This window comes from Amblyomma mixtum, chromosome 2, assembly GCF_055824585.1.
Source record: "Amblyomma mixtum isolate Tamu chromosome 2, ASM5582458v1, whole genome shotgun sequence".
Taxonomy (NCBI): Eukaryota; Metazoa; Arthropoda; class Arachnida; order Ixodida; family Ixodidae; genus Amblyomma; species Amblyomma mixtum.
In genome coordinates this window covers 318,844,867-318,860,294 of record NC_143013.1, presented here as the reverse complement: position 1 = coordinate 318,860,294, position 15,428 = coordinate 318,844,867, and the positions used below count along the sequence as shown (strand labels likewise).

Here is a 15,428-nt window from a genome sequence, read left to right as displayed (position 1 = left end):
TTGCGCGTTCAGGCGCGACCGTCATTCGATGCGTACGAATTTTGCGAACAATGCAATTAGAGCTGTTGTTCTGGAACCGTCCTTCGACCTTGAAAGCCGAAACGCATGAGAGACTGCTGTGTAACTTTGCTCGAACAAAGTGCGCCTGCCCGCGGCTGCGCAACTGGGTTTGTTGCTGCCGCCGCCAGATGGCGCCACCACTGTGGTTATATATTGCACCGGTGGCGGCAGTGCTGGCGCTGTGACCTCCCGCAGCAGGTATTTGAAAGACCTGTGGGGAAAAGGACCTCCGATCCTCGCACGGACGATGTCCCGAGCGTCTTCTCTGAAGTCGACTTCGATCTAGCAAGGCTTCCACTTGGCTCTTGTGTTAGGTTGTGTGTGTTCATTTCGCAAGGATTTATACGACCCAGTTTTCAACTTTTGATCGTGCGGGGAAGCGAGACGACGGGGTAGTTTTTTTCTTTCTTTTTCACCTGTGGTACCTGCTCGAGGACCTGTTGACCATATCTGCAATTTTTTGTTGCTCCGCTCGACCACTACAAGATAGCCACCAGCTGTGTTGTGCACCTGAAAGCTCTGAAACGGATACGGAACCGGACTCCGCTGTCGTCTGCTTAAACGGTGAGCTTTCTCTTCGGTGTCGTCTGCTTTCGAGCTAGAGAGTGCTGTTCTCCGCACTTCCTACTCGACTAACGATCCCTAATTCACAGAATTCGAGGTTTGTTTGGGGGTGCCAGATTTGAAAAGCTGAAAAAGGACTGGATGAGAGAGAGGGGGGGAGAGGGGGTTTGGAGAATTGCTCTCTGCAGACAAGTGATCTGGTTTCTTACCGTTTTCCATAGCATCCAGGATATTTTCTCAAAACGAACCTTCCATGTCTAAGTGCGTTGAAATTGCCGAATATCAGAACTCTGTGGCACTATGAATCCCAAGGAGTTCACAATGCACTTTTCGATACTAATCATTTGCAACGTTTCGTTCGCGTGCCTTTTGTTGTAAAAGCATATTGACCAGGGTGTGCTGAAGTTGAGGGCTGTTAACGCGATCTAATAGCAGCTAAATTCTATAACAAAGCTTTCTGAGGCTGCTCTTTTATAAAGTTCAAATCCATTTTAGACACGGCCAAGCTTGGTTAGTGCACGTGCCTTGCGTAAGAAAGAACCACCCCCTTCGAGAAACGCCGATAGCAGACGGAACGGTGATGAGGCGCTAGAAACCTGCGCCTTATCTCTCCTGCAAAGACCTTGATTTGGCGTCCGCGGGTTCAGAGAAGCCGCTGGGGCAGCAACCGCATTGGGATGCGTCACGCTTCTTATAGCCGGAGTATTATCTGCGGTTTGTGACACCGTTATCTCTGCTCGCGGGAGCTCTTCGATGAAGCGAGCATTGGCACCACCTCGAGCCAATGATCGAAACACTGATGCAATGATTAAATAGAGCCAGTTCTTGATGAATGGAATTTCTGCCGCACGAAAAAGACTTGAGAAAGGACTAAACCACCCTTCGATCCCCAGACTAATCATTCATGACTGAGTCGCTCAGTAATGCAAGACGTTGAACACTACGGTCATAGAAACAGCAGAGGTACGCTGTTGGATCACTTCGAAATAGACCGCTAAATGTATCGGGCTTAATTAGCTTAAACAGCCAAAACAGCTCATCTCTTATAGCTGTGCGAGCCAGCACGCAAACGGTATAAAAACTTTATTGAGGTTTAGTCGTCCCCGCCGCCTTGGGCCACCCTGAAATCAGTCCCGGTCAGAAAGCAGACGACAGGGAGCCCTCAAGGTGGGGGGCGCTCCGCGCATGCGTGGGACCTTAAGCGCGCGACGGGCATTTTCGGGCCAGCCCAATAAAGAGCCCTCTCCCAAGGACTGCGCACCTGCTAAATTTAGCCGGCGGCCAGCCGGGGCTCCGGGTAACGCGGGCCAAGTCTTAAGACCATTCCGAAGGCGCCCGCTCTGTGGGATGCAGGCGGTGCTGAAAAAAGTCTTCCCTGCTGTGCAGTTTAAGCAATGGCCCCTTTGGGCCGAGACAAAGAGAAACACGAGTAAATACAAGGAGCGTGCGGCGGAGGGTAGTTCTCCTTTTGGTTTCCGCTTATACCGACTTCGTTGACGAAACGGTTATAGTTTGTTGTCACAAGTCGCCAGCGGCCGTCTGGGCCCGTTTAGGCCCGCTTTGTTATACTACTTGAGAACAAGCCAGGGCCATAGGGAGGTTTCTATATAGCACTGCCGGGGTGGGACCTCGTATAGGTATAGCTTCTGTACCGAGTGATTTTACTACCGCCGCGAACCGGAAAATACTCGGTGAGCACATGGCTTTAAAGCCATGCGGGCCCGCTCTTCATTTATGCTAAAACGGTACTATTCGCGGACCACCAAGTAAACCGCGTGTAGTGCGTGTGTAATCAAATAGAAGAAAATATTTGCCCTTTGAATTTTTCTGTCAAGAGTTTAAAAAAAAAAGAAACTATGGACATTCTTAGTTTTCAATACAGGTCACATGCCAGGCACTGTAGTCTCAATCCGCGCGAAGCGCGTAAAAGGACTGACGAGACGAGAGAGAACAGTGCTTCACACACACGACAGTGCAGCTTGCGCGATAATAGAAAGAACGACAGAAGCTTGGAATGCTAAGTCGAGCGAGATTTTCTTTTGTGGCATCAAAATCGTCCATCTGCCTCGGCGTGCTTTCGCAACGTTCGAGGGTGAAGGTCGGCTGCGGCTGTTATCATTAGCTTGCTCCACTCAACTATCACAAGCAACGTAAAAGAGTCAAGGGGCTGGAGACAAAGGGTGTGCGGTCGATAAAAGCACGCAGTGCAGGAGAGAACGAAGAAGAACTTACGTCAGTCGTTCTCCTTCGTGGATTACAAAACTCCGCACGTGCCCACTTGAACTCTGCTCGAGTGTAATTACTTCGAAAACTGCAAGCATCGCGGTGAAAAGTGAACGATAAAAAGACGCTGAAAATCATAACCCTGCAGAAAACTGGAACACACTAACCGCAGTTTGGAAAAGGAGATGATAGTTGTTGAGCACCTCCTCAGACGTAGACCTTGGAAAATGCCGGCAAGGTTTTCAGACTCTCTTGTATGTTTCTTTCTCTTCAAGGGAGATTCCTTTCATTAACGATGTCAGAGCCGGATCTCGAACCAGATTTCGCATCCTGCGGCCTCGTGTCCACCGAGTGTCTTGCACGCGAATGTTTCCTGTGATTTCCGTTCATCCTCAAGTTAAAGCTTGATAGGGTACTTGCGACAAACAGTGTTTTACGGGTAAGCTATGCTACCAACGCTATATAAGTATACAGGAATCAGGACCGGGAGATCTTACTTTCGTTTCACTATGGCAGGTCCACAAAAAGAATGTAGATGCTGTTGACGTAACCAAGGGTCTCGCAGGGTTCAGAAAACAAAGGTTGAAATCTGACTTGTTCCTCCGGGGCGCAGCTTTTTTGCAGCTGCCGCGCAAGCACCATGTCTATGCGTCAGGTCTGCAGCACCTGCGGCAAGAGGTGCACTCACTCTTGCAGCATGTTTGCAACGAGATACAACGGCTGGCTCACAAGCGCATGAGAAGCACACTAACAGGAAAACGTCACGGCCGTGCATTCCACTCCAACGCGCACGCACGCACTCTGCCCACCCTAGCTGGTGCACTTTGCGTGCGACCTGTGGCGGAGTTGTGACTGTGCGTTCATTTCGGCTTGGAAGTGCAGAAAAGGTATTAGCGACGTGGACTCCGTCGTGCCAAGCACGGCTTTGTCGGTTACACACACCGATTCAACCTGATTTAAATTGTACCTGCACTTCTGCATCTGGCGGGCGAAGATGTTTGATATTTTGTTCGTACTGTTCCTTCGAGCGAGAAGAGCAAGCCGGTATTTCTATTTCGTCCGTATGTTCAGTCGACCGAATTTTTCAGTGTCCAATCAAAGCACAGAAAAATGAAACCAAGGACACCACTCTGGACGACAGGCTGGACGCTGTGACAAAAAGACACGAGTGCTCATCTAGCCCTAGTGGAAATTAACGGGGCATCTGCCGATATCAACGAGTTGAAAGGTACAGCAAGAGCCTCTCGACTTTTCAGACCTGCATTTCAGACGTTCCATTGCAAAAGCCGCGCACGTAAAAGCGCTATCTGGCATCGGATGTAATTAACAGCAGATCAACCTCACATGCCAGCAGTTGCCGTCCCGGTGCCCCACATGCAGACGCTGCGTAGGTGCACGGTTTTGCAGTGGAAGTCGGGGTTAGGCTATAAATACATCCCACATGCCGATCTTCCATGTGGCTCGTTGACGTCACGGCACAAAAAGCAGGTGGTCTGTGTGCGCTAGTACACGCGTGGGATCGAGTGACGCGACGCTGTACCGTGCCTCAGAAGAGGGAAAGGGAACCAACAAGCCCAACTCTTAGTACGCCGAGCCATTCATGTTGCAGTCGGGGAATTGTTCCTTTTCCATGGGGAGTTTGAGATGAATTTTGAGGGAAAGGTAATTCTTGCGGAGTTTTCAGGAAATTTTAAACATCGGAGTTGACTCCCTTTCTTTAATTGACGCAGTTTTCAAACTGCTGCAGGAAAAAGAGGGCCCAAAAAAACGGATTTTTGGGTCTCATTGATGGAATTTTTGTTACAGCACAGACCATCGCTGATTCGCGTTCTTCGCAGGTATTCATCCCACTTAGTGCTGAAGAGTAGCGTTGACCTCAATCTTCAATCCGCTTCCACGTAGTTCTGAACAGCAGTGGACCTCAGCTGTTAGGCACCTATGCTTCCTTATTGCAAAGAGCGCCACGGATGGCCGCTAGCACTGTTTGCGCGATTTCCCGCAGCCAAGCCCTGCAGCAAACCTAACAGTGTTTGGGCCTGTTAAGGGACACTCGCCGCGGTCGAAGCGGGGGATTCTTTCCGCTGATTAGCACGACCGCCGCCGAACCCCGTCAGCAATGGCCCGTCAGCAAGCCACCCTTGTGTTGACCGCGTGTGCTCATCGTTTGGTCCCGCCACGTGGGCCCCAGCGAAAGAGTCCTTGCGCTGCGTCTTATATATGTCGCCAATACACGGCTGCTAAGTCGTTATTTCTTCTCTCAATAGCCGGCACTGTTGCATGAAGTAAATCTGCGAATGCAAAATCATTTTCTCTCCAAAGCCTCCGTATATATACTGGTGACATTTCACTTATGGAGAAGAGTTTGTGCAATGAGTTGCAGCTGACGCGTGCAGATGTGCTATGCGAGCTATGAAACAGCCGCGAAACATTAAGGCGATTTTACGTAAAAATTACGACTGGGAGGACAAGCTGCCGTGGTTTGCCATCAGAATGTTAATCTCACTGACCTTGTGTTTTTAGTTTTTTTAATATAGCGATCATCTGCTCGGTCCGCTTTTAAAATGAGCCCTAGTCCCTACTTCAATCCAACGTGACCTTGTACAGCTTAATCTCACCGACCTTGTGTTTTTAGTTTTTTAGTACAGTGATCATCTGCTCCATCCGCTCTTAAAATGAGCCTTGTCTCTACTTGAATCCCACGTGACCCCGTACAGCACTGTTCATGCGGCTGCTTAAATTGTATCCAACTGGCGTGAATGCTTTGTCTTTATCAGAAACAGTTTTGCAGCAATTTGATCTGCTGGACCGCTTGAACTGACGGATGCCACCACAGGGCGATTTGTACTTTAGCCTGTGTAAACGGCATCGATCGAGTACTGTTTCGCGCCACGGTAAATCTTGGGGCAAACAACTTACGGCCATCTATCGTCGCATGCATATACGGTCTCGTGTGCCAGAATGTATATGTATAGTAAATACACGTGGCAAGATGGAGTAGGAAGTCACTAACAAATGCGACGAGTTGCTGTATGCGCAATAGCACGCAAGTGCGCGCGCACATGCACGCATTTCATAAACGTTTTGGACATACGAGGCGACGCAAAAACAGCCAGCACAGGAAGACAAAATACTCCACGACAGAAGAAACAGCAGCAAAGGACGCAAACACAGCAAACAACGCAGAGGAACAAAACAGTCCCCATAAAATCGCAAATATTTTTTTTTTTTTTTCACACCGGTCGAAAATGCTAAACAATATTTCCAAACGCCGCCGTGTTCGTGCTAGGAAACGAGTATGGGCAGGGCACCTCGCAGAAAACCAACGCGATTCAATAAATGTTTCAGTCAATCAATCGCGTAAATATTCGTCTATTTTTTATAGATACTAAGGACGGCGAGTAAGAAGCAGTCTTTATTACCGCCTGATCAGCGCCGCCATTCCTAAATTATAGACAGCACGTGTAGCGAAGAAAGGTAGTAGCGCACATTTTAAACCGCCCCCCCCCCCCCCCCCAAAAAAAAAAAAATGCACTGGCATGGGCTCAAATACAAGAGTTTTCGCATACACATGTGTTTTTGTGCAAGAGAGGCACGGTTTGTTCACGCCGTAATGTTTTGTTTTGGACAATGATTTCATCATTTTCACGCTTTATTCCATCATTTCAGCTAACTTGCCTAACGTTATTTTAACAGAGCTCTATTTCCACACTGCACGATATGTTAATTGAAAAATCGCATGATACATCGCATGGCGTCGACTGCAAAGTTGGGATCACATTACTTGGAACTTTCTTCCGTGTGTCGTACGCACGAAGAAGGTCTCCGCAGGAATATTTCATTAATTCCCGGTAACTTTAGTTAAAGTTATACAAATTATTAATAACAGCGGTTCGAACTCATATCTTTCGCGGTGTCTGTTTCCTGTTGTACCCACTTCTCTCCGACCCTGAAAGAAAAAGCAATAAATAAATAGAAAACAAATTAATGCCGAAGCGCAGAGCTTGATACGTGCGTTAACGTTTCGTAACGGTTTTTCCCAGTATCCCAGTATTTCGGGAGAACATGCTTTGACGTTGAAAAACTTGGCAGTTACTTAGCTCGGCTATGCCAGGATATGCGTAGCGAAAGCGAGCGCAACGACGAGGCAAGCGGTGTGACGTCATACCAAACGGCGGCGGAGGCTCCACGGCGAGGCGCGCGGTGTGACGTCATGCCAGAAGGCGCGGCGGTTGCTAGGCAACGGCTCAAGGTCGGTCTCTGTGCCTCCTCGGAGCACCGCCACAGCGAAATCGAAAGTTCGTGCCCAATGTAGCTTTCGCTACAAAACCGTAGATCGTTCCACATAGCGTTAAAGAAGAGATCTCATGCGTGTATTGCATGCATGGGGCGACGCGCGTACACGCGGGCACATAGGAAGCCTCGTTCAACAGCACTCCGGGGGCCAAGTCGAGCGGTAAGCGAAGGCTAGTAGGGGACACGGATATAGCTTTTCTTCTCCACGGACGCCGTTGTCGACGCTTCGTTTAGCACCTGCACTCACTGGTGGCGGCAAGGACGCGACGCGCAACAAGACGGATAAGCGGTTGCGTTGGAAGCCCTGCCACCACGGCGACGCGCTAGCTTGGCGCTCTGCACCACCTGGCAATGGCGCGGCACAGGACACATTTCAGCCCGGGGAGCGAATGTTTGTGACAGTTGGCGCTGTTTAGTCGCTGCCATCCTCGGGTCTGTTGTCGTTGCGCTTGCTTGGCGCGGAGCGACTTTCGACACCGCGCGTGTCTCATAAGGGTCCTAAATTTGGAAGCGCGCGGTGGGTCTGGAAAAGAAGACGAAACAGGAAGCAATTAGTGCGGGAGCAAGTCAGAGAGAAAATTAGAGCTGCTGTGACACTGCGTTCCCGGATGAGAAAACTAATCTCTTCCTAACTGAAATTAATTAGAGACTACGTCGATTGTAACTTAACAGGTTGGAGGACCCCGTTTTAGTTTCTATCGCCAGCTTTTATATAAGGTTTACGAAGAAAGTTCTTCGTTACAGTCAGTAACACGAGCCGTGATTATCTACTCGTAAAAGGTTCTGGTTCAAGGTTTTTCGACTGCTGAAGCCGCTAGCACGATGCGGACCTGGAGATGTGGACACTGGAGACAGGGGCTGCGTACGTTTCTGTTAAATATTTTCACGCCTCACATCTCTGCTTTCCTAGGGCACGGGCTTGTTTTCTATTTACGCCACAGCCTTCGATTAGCCTTTCCTTCTGTAAAATTACTAACATATTGCACCTTCGTTCGACCTAAACTCGACTACGCATGCGCTATCTGGGACCCACACAAAACTAGCCATATCAACTTATTAGAATCTGTCCAGAACCATGCTGGGCGTTTTATCTTTTCTGATTATTCATATACATCAAGCACAACTAAATTCAAAGAGCAACCTGCTCAACCTTTTATATTGCACAAAAGTCGCTCGCGTCTCCCTCATCCATAAACTCTATTATGAGTCCCCGCGTAACCCTGCCATTCTACCAGCGCATCGCCACTCCTGCCGCCTGCGCCATGACAAGGCCGTGTGGCCCCGTTCATTAGCCCATCTTTCCTCAGTTTTTCGTAAGAATGCCCACGGTCTGGAATGACCTTCCTGCTGATGCTCTCATCCATTGCAATCACGACCACTTCAAGCGTTTCATTGAGTAACTCATCTGTCATCGCGAATGCCCACCCCTCATGTAAAACCCCGCACACGGGCATTTTAGGTATCGAAAATAAATAAATAAATTAGAGTGTGCGCGAGTATCAGACTTATCACGCAACTGCTCAGACAGTTGCACGTTATTGCTTGCTCTACCGTGGCGTGCTGGATCACGTGCAGCCGTGTTCTCGAACACCTCGTGCGCCTGTTCTAGCGTGTAGAAAAATCAACGTTCATAATGAAAGTTATCAGTTCTCATGAGCTATCTAGTGTCCCTTTTGATTCTCTGATGCTATAATTAAAACTATCCAGGTATCTCCAGTAAATCGGGAGTAAAATAGCATGTCGCAACTAGATGGCTGATCAAAAAGCGAAATATATGCCCAGTATTTCCAAGCGGCAGGCTAGCGAAATGTGCTGGCTATACGAGCAAGGTGGTCGGCTTTTCCTTTAGGAGAGAAGTGCTACAAAAAAGCGCACTTTACAAAACAGGCTTCGCCGTGATGCAGGCTGCATTTACTGCGTTTATCCGTCCCAAATAATGTTTGGCTCATGTTTAACCTATTTGGACCGTAACCATAAGTTGCACAAAATGGCCCCTATTATTGTGCCTAGAGCAAATAGGGACTGTACCGGATCTGTTGGGATATTTCCGGTTTTCTTTTCAGAGCATTCCATGCCGGTATCGACAGTTCTACTAAGTTTTGACTTCAGTAGTTCACCACTTCGCAACTTTTGTAGCTATTATTTGGTTAGTTAATTTGTTAGTTAGTTGACTCCGAACGTCCTGATGCCAGTCAACGACCCATGTATAGCATGAGCTGTAAAATATCTAAAATGCCACTTGCATCTACGATCGGTATGAATGTAGCAGTATATTTAAAACAGATCGATAAAGAGTGCGTTCCAACGGCAGCCATTTGTTTAGCTTAATGTTTAATTGGGAATGTTTAAAGTGGTCATTTAGTGGTTGTTTATCGGTCACTATATTTGTGTCTTGACAGTGAAAGCGCTCAGAAGGACAAGGACTACAGAAAAGGAAAGACATACAAAGTGCTTACTTTCAACTTACTTTCAAGCGCTTACTTTGATCAGTTGAAAGTAAGCGCTTTGTATGTCTTTCCTTTTCTGTCGTCCTTGTCCTTCTGAGCGCTTTCACTGTCAAGATGGAAAACCAACTCGTCCACTCAATTCCATTATTCAGTTATATTTGTGTCCTGCTATAATAGATAATAATCGATTTTTACGTGCCAAGCTGCGCTGTAGGTTATTTAGCACAGCGGTTGGTTCCGGTTTAATTTCGGCCGCGTGGAGCTCTTTGGCATGAACGGATTTTTCATTACACAGACGTCTTTGTATTTCGGCTTCAGCTGCATGCAGCCATCGCGGCCCGGAATCGAGCCCGTGACCTTGCAGTGTGTTTCATTTGGGGATTTTTCTCTTTCTCATGGAATTTTAGGCGCAAAATATTGCGTAAAGGAAAATTTAATGCGCTTTCAGGGAATTTTAACAGCAACATTTCTCGTTTTTTTTTTCTAACTGCTGCGCGTAAAAAAGGGCCAGGAATGAGGATTTTTCGCTCCAATTAAGAAAACACTCGGTGACGGCGTGGATAATCACTGTGGCCTTGTGCTCGGCAGTTGAATGCCGTTGGCCTTCAGCCGCCTCGGCGAGTCGATATACGCGTCACTACGTCGTGGCGGGTAGGCACGTCTCTCTGCGGGCGTTTCCGCATAACAGGCGGTGCGGAATGTGCGGCGCATGTGTCCTGCCACCTGTCGGGTGTAGTGTGCATCGTTTCAGCGATAATCGCCCCGTGCGGTGAGCCAGAAGGAAAACTTTAGCTGGAACCGTTTATCTACCATGGGGATTGCGGGTAGAGTGAACTTCGTATTTCGCTTGGATAGAACAAGGCAGGAACGGCAATTAACCAGCTGAGCTGATAATGCAGGTTATCTTTTAATCTGAACCCCTAAAAGTGTTATGTTCATTTCCAAACAAGCCCAATACGAAGTATTTTATTAGATTTCATTTTCCTTGACGTGCATGAGAGGTGTGGAAAAGAAAAGCATTCGGTATCAATGACTTGAATTAGTGCAAGATGAGAACACAGCTCCGTTTTTTTTTCTAATTCAGGACCTTTCGCGAGTTCATCGGCGGCTTTTCTCTTTCCAGGACTTCCAATTTTAGTGTTTTAGTCAGTACTATTTACAATATATTATCCCATAAAACCGGAGCGCAGCCATATCCCTGTGGTTAGAATCCACGTTTGTGGCCACGCGTTAGCCAAATACGAAGTTCACACTTTCCACAAACAGTGGCGCCCTCTGTTCCAAATAAAAACGTTTGAGAAGCTTTACGCAGCCTCCCGGCTGCAACGTGGCAGGTCACGCGTTCCTCAGCGAGCGTTTTTCGCCCAGCATAGTTAAAGCACACCTGCAACAAAAGAAAGAGACCGAACAACTGTGAACTTCGGCCACGCGCCACTTGCGCCGACGTCACGAAACTCAGACTGAGACGGATGCGTGCATTCTGACAGGGCTCAACAGACAGGGCCATGTTTACGCCGGGCCTGCAGGCGGACGCCAATGCGACTTGCGTGGAAAGAATTCACGAAGCGCTCTTTTTTTTTTTAGCAAAAATTTCGTGCTGTCCGCCTCTAATTTATGTACCGAATAAAACTTATTTTTACGCGTTGGGACTTCGGCGTTTAATGAGTTCCTAAGCGAGAAAATCACGCCGGATCACTACATTCCACCTCACGTGTTCTGTGCGGTTTTACGACTGTTCTAAGGATTTTTTTTTTCGTTTGGTTGTCTCAGAACTATTAATCCAGCCTGTTTAACTCCGCTCGCAGTGTTCTAAATCTCTTGTAACGTGCTAATTCATTTTACCGAACTAATCGGGACGTGTTACTATGCAACATAAAACTCATTTGTTCCAGCTTCTTTTCCCGTTGGTGATGGAATAGCAGTCGTTTGCCAGCGACGGTAGTCCGCGCGCGTAAAGCCTGTTTCACAAGCAAGCGAAAATGCTAGCGAATCCTGTCGCCGCGGCGGAAAAACCTCTTTTGAGTCGTCGCTGCGACGAGCGGCGAGGTTCCAACAAGTTGGAAATTTTCGCTGCGACGCGCCACTCAATCGCTCAGTTGCTTGCATGTGAGCCGGCCTTAATACCTGCTTCACATGCAAGTGAAAACTCTAGCGAATCCTGCCGCCGTGGTGCAAAAACCTGCTCTGAGTCGCCGCGGCGACTAGAGCGGCGAGGTTCCAACAAGTTGAAAATGTTTTCGCTGCGACGCGCCACTCAATCGCTCAGTTGCTTGCATGTGAACCGGCCTTAATACCTGCTTCACATGCAAGTGAAAACTCTAGCGAATCCTGCCGCCGTGGTGCAAAAACCTGTTCTGAGTCGCCGCGGCGACTAGAGCGGCGAGGTTCCAACAAGTTGGAAATGTTTTCGCTGCGACGCGCCGCTCAACCACTCAATTCTCTCAGTCGCTTACATATGAACCTGCATTAAGTCTAGAAGGTTTACTTGAAACGAGTGGTCGCGGGATTGAATCCCGGTCGCATTACGACCGAGGCGAATCTCAAAAGCGCCCATGTGCTGTGCGATGTTTGCGCACGTCGAAGGAGCCCAGGTTGTCGAAAGTAATCCTGACCCCTTCACAGTGACTTCCCTCATAGCCCACGTGCTGCTTCTTCCCCCCCCCCCCCTTCCTTCGTGTGGATACGGTACAATAATCGCTCCCCTCCGCATTGGGGTCCGTATTTCGAAAAATAAAATTTATTTTTGTTTTGAAGCGAAAGCTTCTCCACCTTTCGACCGCAAGGTGCCTAGTTTTGACCTTCAGCTGAGTTAGAGGTCAAACCATGAAAAAGAGGAGAGCAAATTGAATCAATATCCATGACTGGGAGTCGAACCCACGGCTGCGCGAACAGATCTCGTTTAAGGGCCGCTCAGCGAGACCATTAGGCAGTCGCCGCAGCCAACACGCCTCGCGATGATGATGATGATGACGATGCCCTCATGTTTAATGTTAAACTGCACCACTTCCTCGCGCTGTGCACTGGAGAGCGTCGTCTTCATCAACTGCCATCTGCTCCGTCCCGCGGCACTGCCTGCCCACCGTCGTCTTCTGCGCAGCACAAATCCGTGCTTTCGCTCCGATGCGAATGTAGTAAATATTCCCTGTAGTTTTTCTCTATCGTTTCTTAGTCCACGTCAGTCAAAGTTTAGCTCTAGTGAGTAAAAGTAAAGCAATCCAAATCAGCTCACCGAGGTTTGAGTGCAATTCTCGAAGATTGTTTTTGGGGTGCCAGCGTTGAGTCTTCACTGCCAGCGTTTTCCTATGAGTCGTATAATATTTCTGGGTATGGGACTTGGTAATGTGTTTCGGTACCAACGCTTTTCTTTCCTTTCCTTTGCATTTTCGCCAGTATTCGGGCCAATGCTTCAAGGACGTGACGAGTGGCTCTTTTATAGCAAGACATATAATGCACAGAAGGACAGCGGCCGACAAAGCGCCGTTATACTGGGCTGACTGCAATCATCGCGACGTGAGGCTCGTTCCCTCCTCAGGGTTCATAGAAGCGCCGGCTATGTGCATTTAGCACAGCTTATAGCTGGCGAGAAACAAATGCTACCCAGGAAACATCCGAATGCGCAAATTCTCGTTGCTCTTGTTAGAGCCGATAGTTGGCCGCACTCAACTCTTTCGTTCAGTTGAAGACAGTGTTTTTTTTTTTTTCGAAAGCAGTGAAAGGAAGCGCTGAAGGTGGTGCATCCGAAACAAACACACACGAAGAATGACAACCACAAACAAGTGAGAGGAACCAGCGCAAAAGCGAGTAAAGAGGAGAAGAAACTTCTGTACTATATCTGTTAATATCTTTCTGTAATACATCTCACCATTCAAGTCCACCATGCAGCCTATAGCAGCGCATAGAAGTACACAATGGGCTACCAACTGCAACGGTCGCGACCTCAGGCTTAAGCACCGAATGGCGGTGAACGGTACCTCTCAGCGAAGACATCCTCTCATCGATGCTGCCCATTCAGAAGGTGACAATGTAACGATAAAGCATGACGTCAAGCTTTGCGAGCCAACCTCTACTGCTGCCTTCCTCTTTCCTGTTTATTCTTTCCTCTCCTTGTTTTTCATAACGGACAATACCACCACACCACCTTTTCCTGGGCAGCCGCCAAACTTTGCCCAAGAAGTGACAATATCTGACACGCACTCAATCGTCCAGGCGGCATGCGTGACACGGTCACGCGATGGCATTCGCCTAGTTACAAAGCTGCACTCTTATGTGGGGTGTCTAGTTTCTCATTCTACAGAAAGGGCGGCAGCATCTCCGCACATGACGCCCCCTTCTCATTTTTTTTTTCCTTTCTACACATTACTATACGCATGACTGTGAAGCTTCACCACGACGCCCGTTAAACGCATAGGCTCAAAGAGCACACAAAGCTAATATTTTCCGTTTGCGAATGTTCCTCTGACCCTCTAAGATCAACGTGTAGTGTGTATGTGTATCCATGCCTTTGGATGGTGTAGGTAATAAGTTGTGGATTGGCTAATAATCCGAAGTGTGAGTTACACGCGTCCACTGATCTCACAGTTCTCTTCTGTAGCAGTTACTGTTTCATCGCGCGGCAGGTATAACCTGACAGGATTCGTTTCTGCGGTGCCCTCTGAATTAAGCCTTGCAGGCTTTCCCAGCCTCTACGCCTATTCGGACTGTGTGCGGCGCGGCGCCTCGATCGGCCGGTTTTTTTTTGCTTGTTTTAAGCTTTTATGGGGTTTAACGTCCGAAAGAGACTCAGGTTATGAGGGACGCCATAGTGAAGGACTCCGCATGATTTCAACAGCCCGGGGTTCTTAAACTTGTACTGACATCGCACAGTGCATGGCCCTCTGGCATTTAGCCCCCTTCGAAATGCGACGGCCGGGGCCGGGATTGAAGCCGCTGTTTCCGTGTCAGCAGTTGAGCAAAATAACCACTGAGCCACAGCGGCCACTTCGATCGGCGGGTTCAGTCGGCAGATCGTACATAGGTGTATATATCATGCCCGATTATGAATGAATGAATGAATGAATGAATGAATGAATGAATGAATGAATGAATGAATGAATGAATGAATGAATGAATGAATGAATGAATGAATCGCAAGTCGAACTCTAGTGATATTGCAGTGAAACGCTGGGAAACGCCCTACCCAAGCGACGCCTCAAGACAAGTCTGAAGTGCTGGGCGTCGTCGCAGCACGTCGATAAGTTCAACGCCGCGAAGCGCTGTTAAGAGGACGGGAGAGACACCGCCCCGCGAGAGGACACTGCGTCCACGCCAGCGCGGTGATATGCAGGGCTGCTCCGTGCACCCCCCCCCCCCCCCCCACACACACACACACACACACGCACCCTTTCTTTTCAGTTTTTTTTTTCCTTTCCCTCTCCCTCCATATTCAGTGCCACTTGCCGAACAACGGGCTTTGCCCCTGCTGTGGTGACTGAGTGCTTAGGGCGCTTTGTTACTGGGCCGGAGTGTACTCTTTCGAACCCAGCCGCGACGGCCGCGTTTCGATCAAGGTTAAACTCAAAAGGCGCCTGTGTGCTGTGCGCGTTAAAGATCCCCAGGCGGTCAAAATTATTCTGGAGTCGTTTGCGTCTCTTTCTTCCTTCCTTCTTTTACTCTCTCCTGTACCCCTCCCCTTAGGGGAGGGTTGAGGTGTACACCGAATCGTGAGACAGTTACTGCGCCATTTCCTTTCCTGAAAAAGCAATTGTTTCAGGCTTTGCGTCACATTGAGAGCAATGTGTGGCTCCCGTCAACGTGAAGAAACGATCAGAAATAGCGGGAATGTAAAAGAGCGACCTTATTATT

At 48.5% G+C, this 15,428-nt stretch overlaps 1 protein-coding gene across 2 annotated transcripts in view; it reads left to right on the top strand.

Annotated features, from left to right (window-relative positions):
* The window catches only part of SERCA (ATPase sarcoplasmic/endoplasmic reticulum Ca2+ transporting SERCA), a 141,913-nt gene that overhangs the window by 41,278 nt on the left and 85,207 nt on the right, over positions 1 to 15,428 (top strand). The window contains exon 1 of one of the 2 annotated variants that reach the window (XM_089575230.1): positions 236 to 624. The exons of the other annotated variant lie outside the window; for it this stretch is intronic. The gene's annotated coding sequence lies outside the window, so the exon portion shown is untranslated. Of the gene's footprint in view, positions 1 to 235; positions 625 to 15,428 lie in introns of those variants that run through there. 2 annotated transcript variants of the gene reach the window in all.